We start from the raw sequence: 14,366 nt of genomic DNA on the forward strand, positions 1-14,366 counted from the left end.
TTGTGTGGTCTTTGACCATTAATGTACATAATAAAAACAAAAACCCTAAAAAACGTTTGAGTGGACTGTTGGTTGGATCTTGGACAAATGGACTTAGAATCTAGGCAATCTCCTTTGCTAATGGACTTGGCCAATGCCACCTTGTTGAAGAACCAAGTGCTTGCAATTTGAACTTCATCTGATACATCTTTGAAGATCTCTCTAAGATTCATCTGTAACATGATCATTGTGAAGCTGTTATTTTGAACCCGTGATTTGTAGAATTCATTTGTTGCATGGGCTATTTTGAAGAAGATCATGGAGTGGATAAGCTTGGATAAGGCCATCTTTATTTGATGCCTTGCTCTTCAAGATAATATAATTGTGCATTTGTATGTTGATTGATTCTAAAAAGTACAAGGGAATTTTGGGTTTCTATTGACATACTTGTCTATTGGATTGCTACCCATATGGTCAAATCTTTTCAACTCTAAACTTTTAATTTCTGTGCATATGGTAGTCTCTTCATCTTCTCCCCATTTCTTTAATTTCAAAATTTCTCCCTCCATTTTCAAAAATCTTCTTTATGTGAACTACTTTTGTTCTAAACTTTGACCACTTTTTACAAAAAGATAGAAACTTTGGCCTTATGCCATTGCCTTTTCAAACTTCTTTTCTTAAATCAAAACTTGTAAATAAACTTAACCATACTTGACTTAAACATTCAAAAAGCCAAAAAAGAACTAACTCATTCAAATCATTTTCAGGCTTTTGTGCCTTTCAAACTTAAATTTTGTTAAAATCAACCCACTCAAATTTGAAATTTGTAGCACGAACTACGAGGTTTTGATCCATCATTTTTATGTTGGTATGTAGGCACAAGACTGAAGGTCTTGTCAAAAACAAAAATATAATTAATGAATTCTTTTCTCATCCTCCCGTTCTATTTATTTGTAAACATCACTTTGTACAAAATACATATGCACACAAAAAGGGCTCCCAAGGAGTACCTAGGACACTTTGGGTGCTAACACCTTCCCTCTGTGTAACCAACCCCCTTACCTGTGATCTCTTACTTTTATTAGTTTTTATTTGAAAACTTCTTATTGATTGGTTTTGTTTGTACTTTTTCCCTTTTCCCTTGGAAACAATAAAAGCGCGGGGGCGACTCTTGTTAATTGATCTCTAGTATGTCAATAGCTTGATGATCATGAATTTCCCGCTACAAAAATTAAGTGGCGACTCTGCTGGGGAGTAGTCTCCAGTGGGTTTAGCCTACTTTTTGTGTGAATATATTTGTATATATGTGATGTTTGTATGTATGTATGTATGTGTGATATAATCTGCTTGTTGTGCTTGGTGATCTCTGAGTGGTGAGATAAGTTCTAACCCGAACTTGAGTGCAATTAAGATAGGAGGATGGTATAGTCATGTTCGACTTGTGTGGAGTAGTCCTTAACAAGTTGGCTTGAGATCCATCTGCTCAGTGGAGACTTCTTTGGATTTGGAAATGTCACACAAGTATTTATGGTTAGGCATTACTATTTCTAATTGGGTCTGAGAAGCTGGGGACCTTAGAACACTTAACCCATCTTGGCCTATTTAGGACGTAGTGCGGAAATTGTTCAAGTGTAGACTTGATAACAGTTGTTACACGATACTACACTCAGACAAGTTTCTCTTGAGAATATTATGGGTCGATGAGTCAGTCATCTTAACTTGTAATATCCGATAGATGGAATTAAGACTCTGGGAACTTGTTAGAACATGATTTACAGGTTTTTATTGTTAGTTCACTCCTTTGGGATGGTTCTTACCCAGACTCCATGCTCGTGACTTGCAACAAACCCCTGATTCTTGGTTGATCCAATCAAGTCTTGTCAATACCAATGGAACTTGGGTATTGATAAGGTGAAAACCATAATCCACAAAAATGGATGATTGATCTTGACAATGACTTGATTCATCCATTGACCTTTGTTTTCCTTGTGTGTGATCCCTTATTTGTGATTGTTGCATTCACGCATTCATGCGCGTCATAACATTCATCACACAAAAATTTCAAGGAACTAAGGTATCATTTGCAAATATTTTTATACCATGGATTATGGACGAAGGAACACGAAGAAGTACAATTTCAGATGTCCCGACTTGAAAGAGTTAAGGAAGCTAGCATCTTTTGTATTAGATCCCTTGGACTTCAAACAACGTCATGGGAAGCTTCTGTCCATCTTGTCTGCTGATGTAGTTGAAGGAATCTTGAGTGTATTGGTGTAGTTCTATGATCCTCTCTACCATTGTTTCACTTTCCCATATTTTCAGCTTGTGCCTACTGTCACATTACGCGAAAAACCTGCGGTAAAAGACACAGAGCCGCCATCGTGCGTTATTTATCCCTAAGGAGGGAAAGGAAACGCTCGAAGTAAACCTGGAAAGGAATGGTCTCGCGACCAGAGATTGATAGGATCGGGAGTCGGTTATGCGAAGGGAAGGTATTAGCACCCCTACGCATCCGTCGTACTCGACGGGATCCACGCTCAGAAAGAATAGAAGAAAGGTTGCTAGATAACTGCTCAAACACTACACACACGCCGGAAGTAAACACAGATGAAAGACAAAAGAAACTGGACTCGGCAGGATATCGCATCCTGGGCCTACGTAGTCTGTCAGACACAGACATCAGAGTCGACGTAGTTCGGGGACAGGGGAAACGTGCTCGCTAGGATGTCGCACCCTATGCATACGTATCTTCTCTAACCAGAGAAGAATCAGAGCACTCGTAGCCCGGCTAACGCACGCCAAACAAAACACAAACAGGAAACCGACTGCCAATCGCTGGACTTATGTCAGACTCCGAACAAACAAACACACACAGGAAACCGACTGCCAATCGCTGGACTTACGTCAGACTCCGAACAAACAAACACACACAGGAAACCGACTGCCAATCGCTGGACTTATGTCATACTCCAAGCAAACAAACAACACGGGAAACTGACTGCCAATCGCTGGACTTATGTCAGACTCCAACACATAAAAGGGGGTTGAAAAAGAAAAAGGGCGCTCGGAGAGATCTGCTCATCTCCTACCTACGTACCTCATCTGGTATGAGGATCAGGGCGACGTAGTTCCCCTTAACAGGGAAAGAACTTATATCCTAACCAGAGACAAGGGAGATAACAAGCTACTAGGGAGACTACGACTCGAGCCTAGAAGTTGTCATGCATACGATCCCTATGTTGAGGTCTCTAGTCCTAACTTAACTTGCACAGGGAGAAAGCTATCCTAAATAACACATAATCAAACACAACCACAAGAGAGCAAGCACACACACTATATGCAAACAATTGGCTCATACAAGGCTGGGCTTTAGTCAAGGGGTCATGTCAACCTCGACAAACAAGCCAACTGGAATGGGGTGTTTTGAGCTCTTAACCCTAACATTGAGAGTTAGGGTGAAGCAAATGAAATAGAGATGAGGGTTATGCCTCATAGCTCTTAACCCGGGCCTGGGTGAGCTTGAATCAAAGAATGTGTGGGAGTCCAGAATGTGGGACTCTATTCCACAATGACTGACTCTACAAGATCTTGGGCTCTTATTCAAGATGCATCAACACATGGTGTGAGCAAAGTGAATGACACAACTGGATAGCAGGGGATGGATTGCACATCCCTTTTATCTGCCAATTGCCTCTTAAGAGGGCTTTACCTGCTTGGCACAAAAATAAACAACCACAAACATTGCCTCTTAAGGAGGGCTTTAGACAGGTGCCTGCCAAAGTAACATGACAGGTCTTCCAGACTACATGAAGATCAAGGATTATACCTCAGTGGTATGCCAACCACAAGCAAGCAAAGAAAAGTTCAAATGAACTTAAAGCAACTTAGGTACCTGTGGAAACAGCTAAACCAATCAGTACAAAATCCAGACAAACAGACAACAGTCAATATCAAGCAGACAACCCAATATGCAACACATGAGCCATAAAGACAAGTGAACCATCATCAAGGCCTACAAAACAAACCAATGTTAGCCAACAATAACAAATGATCAAGCTCAAATGAAGGAGCAACATCAATCATGGAGATGCATACTTGAACCTGAAATTCACAACTCAAAGGTAAGTAACAAACCACTAGGCCAAAGCCTAGGGTCAAAAGGGGATCAAAAAAACCAAAACAGAACTTGATATTCAACATGGATCATATTTAATCAATCAAGAACAAGTCCTAAAAAGGACCAAACCAAAATAAATAGGCAAGTTCATGTAATAGGAAAGAGAAGTCAATGACGAATTCAAGACACACATTTGAACATTAAGAATGAAAATTCCCAATCAAAACAGAAATGATTCAAATAATTCTGGAAAAATTCATGAGCATTCAACACATCCAAAACATCCATCATACAAAAAATCAGAAGCATCAGAGATCATTTGACATGGAAATTAAATTGCACAAGTTGATCAACCAAATGTGTGACACAAATTGTCACACCATGCAAACATGTCCATAAAACAGAATTGGCAAATGAGAAAAATAAAAAACCAAGCCTCAAACAACCATTAACATGTCAAGAACAATCATGCAAAATTTCAAGCAATTTGGATTAATATCAAGCATTTCATGATAGAAAGAGCAAGGCAAGGTCACAAAAGCACATATGTTCACATATTCTAGCACCAATCAAAAACCAGCCATGCACAACTTTTGAAATCATTATCATAAAAAACTAGACAAACAGAGGGTCATTTTACAAAAAACTGGGAGTGATTTGAGCCATTTTTCAATTTAATATGATTTTTAGAAGTTAGCATAAAAATGAAAATCAAAGATGAACATGGCATGGCAAATGGAGGGAAAATGGTAAATGCTGCAACAATTTGAAAAGTGCGCTCGCTGGGAATCGATCCCTGTACACATTTGAAATGAGCGCGCTGTGATGCCAAACGACACCGTTTCACACAAAACCCTAAGCTCGCCCAGATTTGGACGCTAGTCCGTCGCTAGCCTGCAAAACTCCGTCGCTAACATGAACATTCATCATCTTCATCATGAAGAAGATGAAGATTCATACGCCAATTTCCAGATTTCCCAGAAATGTCCAGAATTCAACAAAAATTATATCATTGGAACGGTTACATCATGAGGATCACAGATCAAACAATGTTTCATGCTAATTCATCATCAATCATGCAAAACGAAGCAAAATCATTTTAACATTCAAAACTTCAATCAACCATATCTCACTCAATAGTGCATCATTTTTCATGAAATTTCTACCAGAATTATCAGTGAAGAGAGATCTACAAGAATATACACATGGATTGAAAAATTGTGAAAGTCGAAGATCCTACCTCTTGAAGAGCAGATTCTGGTTTTGCACGATCCATCACTTGTAATGGTCCAAATCTCCTTCTGGATACTTGTAGTGATAATTGATGAAGAAAAGAAAGCTTGAAAGGTGTTAGATCCAACTCAAATCAGAATCTCCATGGCAAGGTTCTTGAACTTCAAGTGCTCGAAAGTGGCTCCAAATCTTCAAACAATTGATGGATTCACACTCAATTACACTCACTGATCATGAATCTTCAACAAAAAGAAGGTGTTATGTTGAAGAGTTTTGAAATTTGATTATGAGAAATTTTTGGAGGGAGAGAAAAATGTGAGATCTAGATCCAGAATTCTGTGCAAATCTGTTATGATTAGGAATATATACTCTTCACTAATCACACACTAATCAACATTAGGCATGGCTTAGTTCAAATTAAACAAGATAAGGTGTTATGACCAAAACTTGAAAATTGGAGGGTGCATGGCCATTTCCTCGTGAACAGTGCCGTGTAGCTGATTATTTTCACTCAAAATCAATTTTCAAGCACAATGGCAATGGTGGAAAGCTCTCATGATGCATCAATTTTGAATTTTGAATTTTCCCTCCAAAATTGACTTGGATATGCAAATGATCATGTGATAACATTTCTTGCAATGTGGTGAGGTATTTGGAAAATTCATGTCATGAGAAACATTTTGCAAAAAGAACCACCAAATTTGGAGTCTTGGTTCAAAAGATATGGTTATTTGAAGTTTCAAGCACACTTTGCAATGATTTGATCATAACTTCTTAACCATTCATTAGATGCTCATAATCTTGGACTTTTTGGAAATGGGAGAGAAAGATCTTCAACTTTCATGTTGGACAAAATTTCATTTGAAGCTTATTTGATGTTGGAAAGTTGAGTTGAAGTTGGTCCAAAAACTTGCCATTTTTGGAAACTTGAAATTACAGGTCACTTTCCACTTTTGGAAACTTTTGATCTGGCTTCAAAATCTTCAAGGTAGATGTTTGACATGTTGATTGAACCTCCTTGGGGACATGAATGAAGTGTCTCAAACCATTTCTCCACCTCCTAGCCCTTAGTTGACTTGCAGTTGACTTTTATGGGGCCCAGATGACCTGAAACTGCACTGTGGACTTTGAGCCTTCAACACTTGGCCAAATTGCATCAAAATGAACCTTGGGTCATGCAAACTCTCTAGAACAACCATATGGCCTTTATCTCATGGAAAACCTTTGCTCTCTTGCACAAATGAATTCTCCTGATACCAGTCTTGACTGATGAAATGCCATGTACTATGCAATGTTAATGCAATGTTAATGACCTAAAAATGAAATGAATGTACAAATGGGGGGTGCAAATTTGAGGTGCTACAGCTGCCCCTATTCAATCAACTGGGAACCTGAATGGATGAGAGCAACGACTGTCAGAGCTTCAAGGTAAACAGGGATTGAATACCAAAGAACCGAAGGAATTTGCACTCTGCGGGGATCCAAGAAAAGAATGTTCACCAATGGCAACTTCCACTGGGTATTTGGATTTTTATCACTCGACCAGACAAGACGTTCACCGACGACTCCACTGGGGATTTTGATTTTTATCAGAAAAAGGACCCACGACCCGACATCGAAAGATGATGAATGGGAAGAGAAATCACGACTAGACGCCAAAGGACGAATAGGAAAGGCTCAACCAGACACCAACAGATGAATGGGAAAATATACAACCAGACGTCAACGGACGAATGGGAAAAACTCGACATTTACCGACACCAACGGAGAGGTGACCAGACATCAACGGATGACTGGAAAAGGATACAACCAGACGTCAACGGACGAATGGGAAAAACTCGACGTTTACCGACACCAACAGAGAGGTGACCAGACATCAACGGATGACTGGAAAAGGATACAACCAGACATCAACGGACGAATGGGAAAAACTCGACGTTTATCCGACACCAACGGAGAGGTGACCAGACATTAACGGATGAATGGGAAGACTCAACCATACGCCAACGGACGAATGGGAGAAACTCGACGTTTACCGACACCAACGGAGAGGTGACCAGACATCAACGGATGAATGGGAAGACTCAACCATACGCCAACGGACGAATGGGAGAAACTCGACGTTTACCGACACCAACAGAGAGGTGACCAGACATCAACGGATGAATGGGAAGACTCAACCAAACGCCAACGGACGAATGGGAGAAACTCGACGTTTACCGACACCAACGGAGAGGTGACCAGACATCAACGGATGAATGGGAAGACTCAACCATACGCCAACGGACGAATGGGAGAAACTCGACGTTTACCGACACCAACGGAGAGGTGACCAGACATCAACGGATGAATGGGAAGACTCAACCATACGTCAACGGACGAATGGGAGGAACTCGACGTTTACCGACACAAACGGAGAGGTGACCAGACTCAACGGATGAATGGGAAGACTCAACCATACGCCAACAGACGAATGGGAGAAACTCGACGTTTACCGACACCAACGGAGAGGTGACCAGACATCAACGGATGAATGGGAAGACTCAACTATACGCCAACGGACGAATGGGAGAAACTCGACGTTTACCTACACCAACGGAGAGGTGACCAGACATCAACAGATGACTGGAAAAGGATACAACCAGACATTAACGAACGAATGGGAGAAACTCGACGTTTACCGACACCAACGAAGAGGTGACCAGACATCAACAGATGAATGGAAAGACTCAACCATACGCCAACGAACGAATGGGAGAAACTCGACGTTTACCGACACCAACGGAGAGGTGACCAGACATCAACGGATGAATGGGAAGACTCAACCATACGCCAATGGACGAATGGGAGATACTCGACGTTTACCAACACCAACGGAGAGGTGACCAGACATCAACGGATGAATGGAAAGACTCAACCATACGCCAACGGACGAATGGGAGAAACTCGACGTTTACCGACACCAACGGAGAGGTGACCAGACATCAACGGATGAAGGGGAAGACTCAACCATACGCCAATGGACGAATGGGAGAAACTCGATGTTTACCGACACCAACGGAGAGGTGACCAGACATCAACGGATGAGTGGAAAGACTCAACCATACGCCAACGGACGAATGGGAGAAACTCGACGTTTACCGACACCAACGGAGAGGTGACCAGTGTCGCAACCTGAAAAATACAGTGCGTGAAAAAACAACCGGCGAAAGAAAATGACAGAAGAGTCGCCACCGTGCGTTATTCATCCCAAAGAGGGGAAAGGAAACGCTCGAAGTAAACCTGGAAAAAAGGAAAGGACAAGAAAGGGTCTCGCAACCAAATCTTGGATTCGGGAGTCGGTTATGCGAAGGGAAGGTATTAGCACCCCTACGCATCCGTAGTACTCTACGGGATCCACTTTTGTAGTTCTTGTCTAAAGGGTGTGAGTTTATCTTGTGCAGTTTACCAAAAAAAAGGGTTAAATGAAAATGACTCGCGCGGATGTTGCATCCACTGCATACGTATCTCATCTGAATATGAGAATCAGAGTCTTCGTAGCTCGGCTGACCTATGGGTTGGGTAATTGTGCTCGCTAAGACATCGCGTCTTATGCCTACGTATCTCATCTGGCCTGAGAATCAGAGCAAAACGTAGTTCGGCTAACTACAGGGTTATGGATTGGGTTTTGGACGAACGACGTCACTATGCAATCTACCGGATGCTCGACCTTTGGAGACTTACTCGCCTGTAGTAGAAGGAGTTAACGTGTTGCTTTGGGTTTTAGGGTTTGGGATGCTCAAGGGCAAAAAGTCAGTCCTTGACGAAGGAACCGCACTACCTGCAGGGATACGAACACATACAAAACAAACATGTATAAAGTAAATGTGCCAACAAGGGGCTCAGAAGTAAATAAACAAAAGAAAACAAATGCCTCCTATCGAGGTCTTCCAGCTAAGAAAGCGATAAAATGCGGAAAAGAGGTAAAAGTGCCACGCGGATAAAGATCCGAAGTAACAACAATTAAAGGAGTAAGAAACCCAGGGGTCTCCCAAGCTAATGCCATCAAAGAAAGGTGAGTCAGTACAGGTAATCGGAATGAACCTTAGGGGGTATCCCACAAATAAAGTGGGAAAACCACGCAAACCATCTCTGCAAGAGTCTGTAAGCCCTCACAAAAACTCAACAAAAGGGTTAGTGAAACACGATAAGCATTTTTTTCATGGATAACAATATGGTTTCAGAAACCTCAAACCCTGTGGCATACATTTCAGAAATCATGTGATTAAACATACAAGGCATAGGTTTCACCCATTCATGCATAATTAAACCCGTGGGCAAAAACATAATGAAATTCATCTATCATACCTCATACATTCAGATGATCCAAATTAAGAGCATAAAATTATGGGAATGAGGCAAACCAGATGGGAGAGACCGGTTGAAATGTTAGGGTTTGCGTGAGATGAAAGTGTGTGAGTCAGATTGAATTTTTCAGAGATGCCTGGTGTAGCACCTCAAATTTGCACCTATCATTGTACATATATTCTCATATTAGGTCATAGAATTAACATGGTCCACTGCATAGCATTGCATTGTCCCTTTTGCCTCAAGTGCAAGATCATCAGAAGAATTAGGTCAAACTGATCAGGAGATCAGTCAATCAATCAAGCAAGTACAATCTCCATTGAGCCAAGGCCCTAGGGTTGGTCCAACATGTTCACATGACTTGGGGATCCATTTGAAGTGTTTTGGCCAAGGATTGGATGTTCAGAAGTCTCCAGTCAATGCACAGTCAGTCAGAAACCCTAAAAAGTCAAACTTGGTCAACTGGGTTTGATTTTATGGTTTTGATGGATGGATTTGGTTTGAGAGAGCTTATTCATGTCCAAATAGGCCTCATATATCATGGCAAACATCATCATTGAAGAATTTGAAGCCAAATCAGAAATTTCCAAAAATAGAAACTGGACCTGTAATTTTAACTGCCAAAAATGGAAACTTTTTGATCCCAAACTTACATCATGATACAAGCTTCAAATGAATTTTTGCCCAACATGAAAGTTGAAGATCTTGTTCTCCCATTTCCAAAAAGTCCAAGAACTCTCAATTCCCATGTATGGTTGGCAAGATATGATCAATTCATTTTCAAAAATTCTTGAACTTCAAAAGGCCATATCTCTCAAACCATTTGGCCAAATTTGGTGAGGTTTTTTCCAACAAGTCATATTTAACCTCCTCTTTCCAAAAATGTAACTCTCATGCACCAAAACTCTATGGATCAAAATGGCATTTTTTCACTATCATGATTTATTTTCAAGTGTGGTGCAAAAGTGAAATCTTGAATTAACCACTTACAGCCATTTTTGCCAATTGAATAAGTTCTGAAATCATGTTTTGGTCATGCTACAAGGCCCAATTTCGTGCACTAACCATCACACCTCACCATAAGAACCAAAATGGCCAATTAGCAAATTACTTCATAAAACAAAATGGTGATTAGCTCTCATTAAACCAACCTTAAACAGCAAATATAAACTCATTTTCTGATCATTGTGCAACCCTAGCAGCCACAGAAAGAACAGAATTCTCTCACTCTCTCAAATCTCCATTCTTGGTATTTTGAACTTTTCTGCCAAAACCTCAAGAGAACTCGAGCTGGCCATTGTTGTTTCATCATATAACCATCATTGTGAGCCCATTCCAATCTTCATTCTCCATCTGTAGCAGCTGTTGTTCGACTGTTTTTTCAAAGCATCTTCAATGGCAGTTCAAAGTTAAAGCCATTTCAAGCTATCTCGAGCCAAGCCAACTTCATCATTCAACTTTGGGGAGCTGGAGGAGTATCTGTTTCATCTCAGATTGGCCAAACAACAACTGTATCGACACTGCCCTTCCAATTTGGTAAAATTTCGACCTCTTTGTTTCTTTAAACTATTACATGCTTTAGAGAGATCTTTGCACGCTGAGTTCCATGGTAGCTTTAGTTTTGAAAATGATTGGGTGATGCTTGAGATATGCTGTTTTTAAGTTTGATGTTGAAATGATTTCTTGCTCGATTCATGCTGTTTGAAGTTGATTTTGTTAAAATGAATGATGGATTCATGTTAGTTGTGCTTTGCTGATTCGATTGGTATGCCCAATTGCAATTTCTGGGAAAATTTTTGATTGAATCGATTTGGGAAGATGAATGTCATGCTACTGTATATTTGAAACCCTAGTTCATATTGCCTTGCCCAGAACTTCGAATATCCACGTGCATGGCACTGTGCTCGCATGCTGGCCAATAGGATTATTTCCTTTCAGTGTCCAAAACGGCCGCGTTTAGATTAGTGGCTCTGGGAATTACAAAAATGCCATCCGTGGCATGTGACATATCAAATTATGTTGTTATTTTTCAATTTTAATTTCATTTTTGATCTCTAACTTTGAAAAATCATAAGTCAAGCATACTTTATCCAAAATTCATGGGATTTTTTGAATCCTCTTCATCATGATCTCTACTTAATTGTCATATTTTTTCCAGATTTTTTTTGATGAATGGATTTTATTTGGCATTAGGGTTTGTAACATGTATCCACATTTTGCACATTCCACCAAATCATTTGTGAAATAGTCATGATTTAACCTTTGACCTTGAAACTTTTTGTGCACAAACTAGACACATCCCTGGTGATTTTGATATAAAGATCATGAATTTATCTTATCTGGATTTTGAGTTGTGATTTTTTGAAGTAGGGTGTGACAATTTGTGTCACACCATTGATGTGCAACTTGTTGATTTTCTTAGCCATGCTTCTTGACCTCAAAATGGATTGAATTTTTGCATGATTGAGCTTGAGTATGTCTAGTTTATATGTGATTTTTTGTGGACTTGTTTATGGCATTTTCCATTTGATTGAGATTTTTGTCCCCTGTTTGGTCTTATGTTGACTTTTTGTGACACATGTGCCCATTTCATTTGTGAAATCCTCATACTTTATTAGATGGACATGAAATTTTACATGTGATTACTAGACATCTTAAGCTTTGACACGGTTTTAGTCCCATTCATTTATCATATGCCATCCCTGATTTATGAATTTTTCAAGTTGATGCATGATTGGTTGACTTCTTTGAGCATGTTCAAAATTGCTTTGACTTTCTGATTTTCATTGACTGCCTTCCACTTGTCCAAATTAGATGAAATTTGACATGCTTACCATGCTATGTGTTATAATTGATCATGATTTATTTGGTGATTTTTGAAAATGTTTGAGTTTACTTTTGATGCAAGTCTTGCTGTTGACTCCTATGAGCTTCTGTTTGCATTGCTTTGACATAAATTGTTCATGAAATGATGATGATAATTGATATGAATGTGAAACCAATTGGTATTGTTTCTTGATTGATTGAACATGATTTTGGATGTTTGCCATTTGCTGTTTTAATCTTTTCATGCTCTTTTGACCCTAGGCTTGCCCTAGTGGTCCTGTTACTCACCTTTGAGCTCATGTTTTCAGGTGGACCAACAAATGACCAATGAGACTAATTCTTTTTGATTGAGCTTGCTTGAATATCATTGATTAACTTGTTTGTTTTGTAGGTGGCTTGGCTTACATGCCTTGAGCCTTGTGCCTTGCACATTCACTTGCTTATGATTAATTGTTGATGTCTGTTTCCTTTTGCTTTGTTTTGAAGTTGCATACTAATGTCTGCTTGACTATTTCAGGTGCTTTTAGTTGCTCAGTTCCTTGTGAACTTTTGCTTTGCTTTGCTTGTATAAGAAATTTGCATTGAGGTATACTTCTAATCTTCATGTAGTCTGGAAGACCTGGCCTGTTACTTGGCCAGGCAACTGTCTGAAGTCCTCCTTAAGAGGCAATGTTTGTGTATGTTTAATTTGTCCCTGTACATAGTCAAAGACCTCCTAAGTGAAGAGGAAATTGGCAGAACCCAAGGGATATGCAACCTATCCCCTGCTATTCTGTGTGTCATCTGCTTTGCTCACACCACTGTGTTGATGCATCGCAGATACAAACCCAAGATCTTGTACAATCGTACAGTTGAGTCAGTTTTCAAATGTGTAGAAGGGTTCCCACCTTCTGAACCCACACATTCTTGTCTTAAGCTCTCCCAGGCCAGGGATAAGAGCTGTGAAGTCTTATCTTCACTCACCTTTCATCTGCTTCACCTTAGCCCCTCACTGGCAAGGTTAAGAGCTAACATTACCCAGTTCCAGTGGTTTGTTTGTTGAGGTTGATATGACCCCTCGACTAAAACCTAGCCTTGATGTTTGAGCCCCTTGTTGGTGTGTTTATTTCATGCTGTATGTGCTTGTGTGGTGTGATTGTATCCCCTAGGTTTGCTAGACTCCGCGTAGTCTCGTTTGCATGTCAATTAAGGTAGCACGGTTCCTTCGTATAGGACTTCCTTTCTTGCTTGAGCTTTCCTAAAACACAAACAAACATTATCCCCTCTTAAGGATACGTTAACTCCTTCTACTACAAGTGAGTAAGTCTCCAAAGGTCGAGCATCAGGTAGATTGCGCAGTGACGTTGTCCACTTAAAAAACACAAACCAACAGGAATAGTTTAGCCGAACTACGTCGCCCTGATCCTCATACCAGATGAGGTACGTAGGCAGGAGATGAGCTGATCTCTCCGGGCGCCTTTTTTTCTTTTTCCGCCCTTTTTCTTTGTCAACCCTTTGTGTCTCCACACTCTTTGTGTGTGTTCGGTTCGGATGCTGATGTAAGTCCAGTGATTGGCATTCGGGCTCCGCGTTCGTCCTTTTGTTTTGTTTGTGTGAGTTGTTTCTCTTTTTCTGGTTGGAGTCCGACGTAAGTCCAGCGATTGGCAGTTGGTTTCCTGTGTGTGTTTGTTGGTTCGAATGCTGATGTAAGTCCAGTGATTGGCATTCAGGCTCCATGTTTGCCTTTGCCTGTGTTTGTTTGAGTGCGTGTCAGCCGAGCTACGAATGCTCTGATTCTCCTTCGTCCAAGGAGATACGTATGCATAGGATGCGATATCCTAGCGAGCATGTTTCGTTTCCCAGTCCGAACTACTTGGACTCTGAT

Source organism: Lathyrus oleraceus, chromosome 4 (genome assembly GCF_024323335.1).
Source record: "Lathyrus oleraceus cultivar Zhongwan6 chromosome 4, CAAS_Psat_ZW6_1.0, whole genome shotgun sequence".
NCBI lineage: Eukaryota > Viridiplantae > Streptophyta > Magnoliopsida > Fabales > Fabaceae > Lathyrus > Lathyrus oleraceus.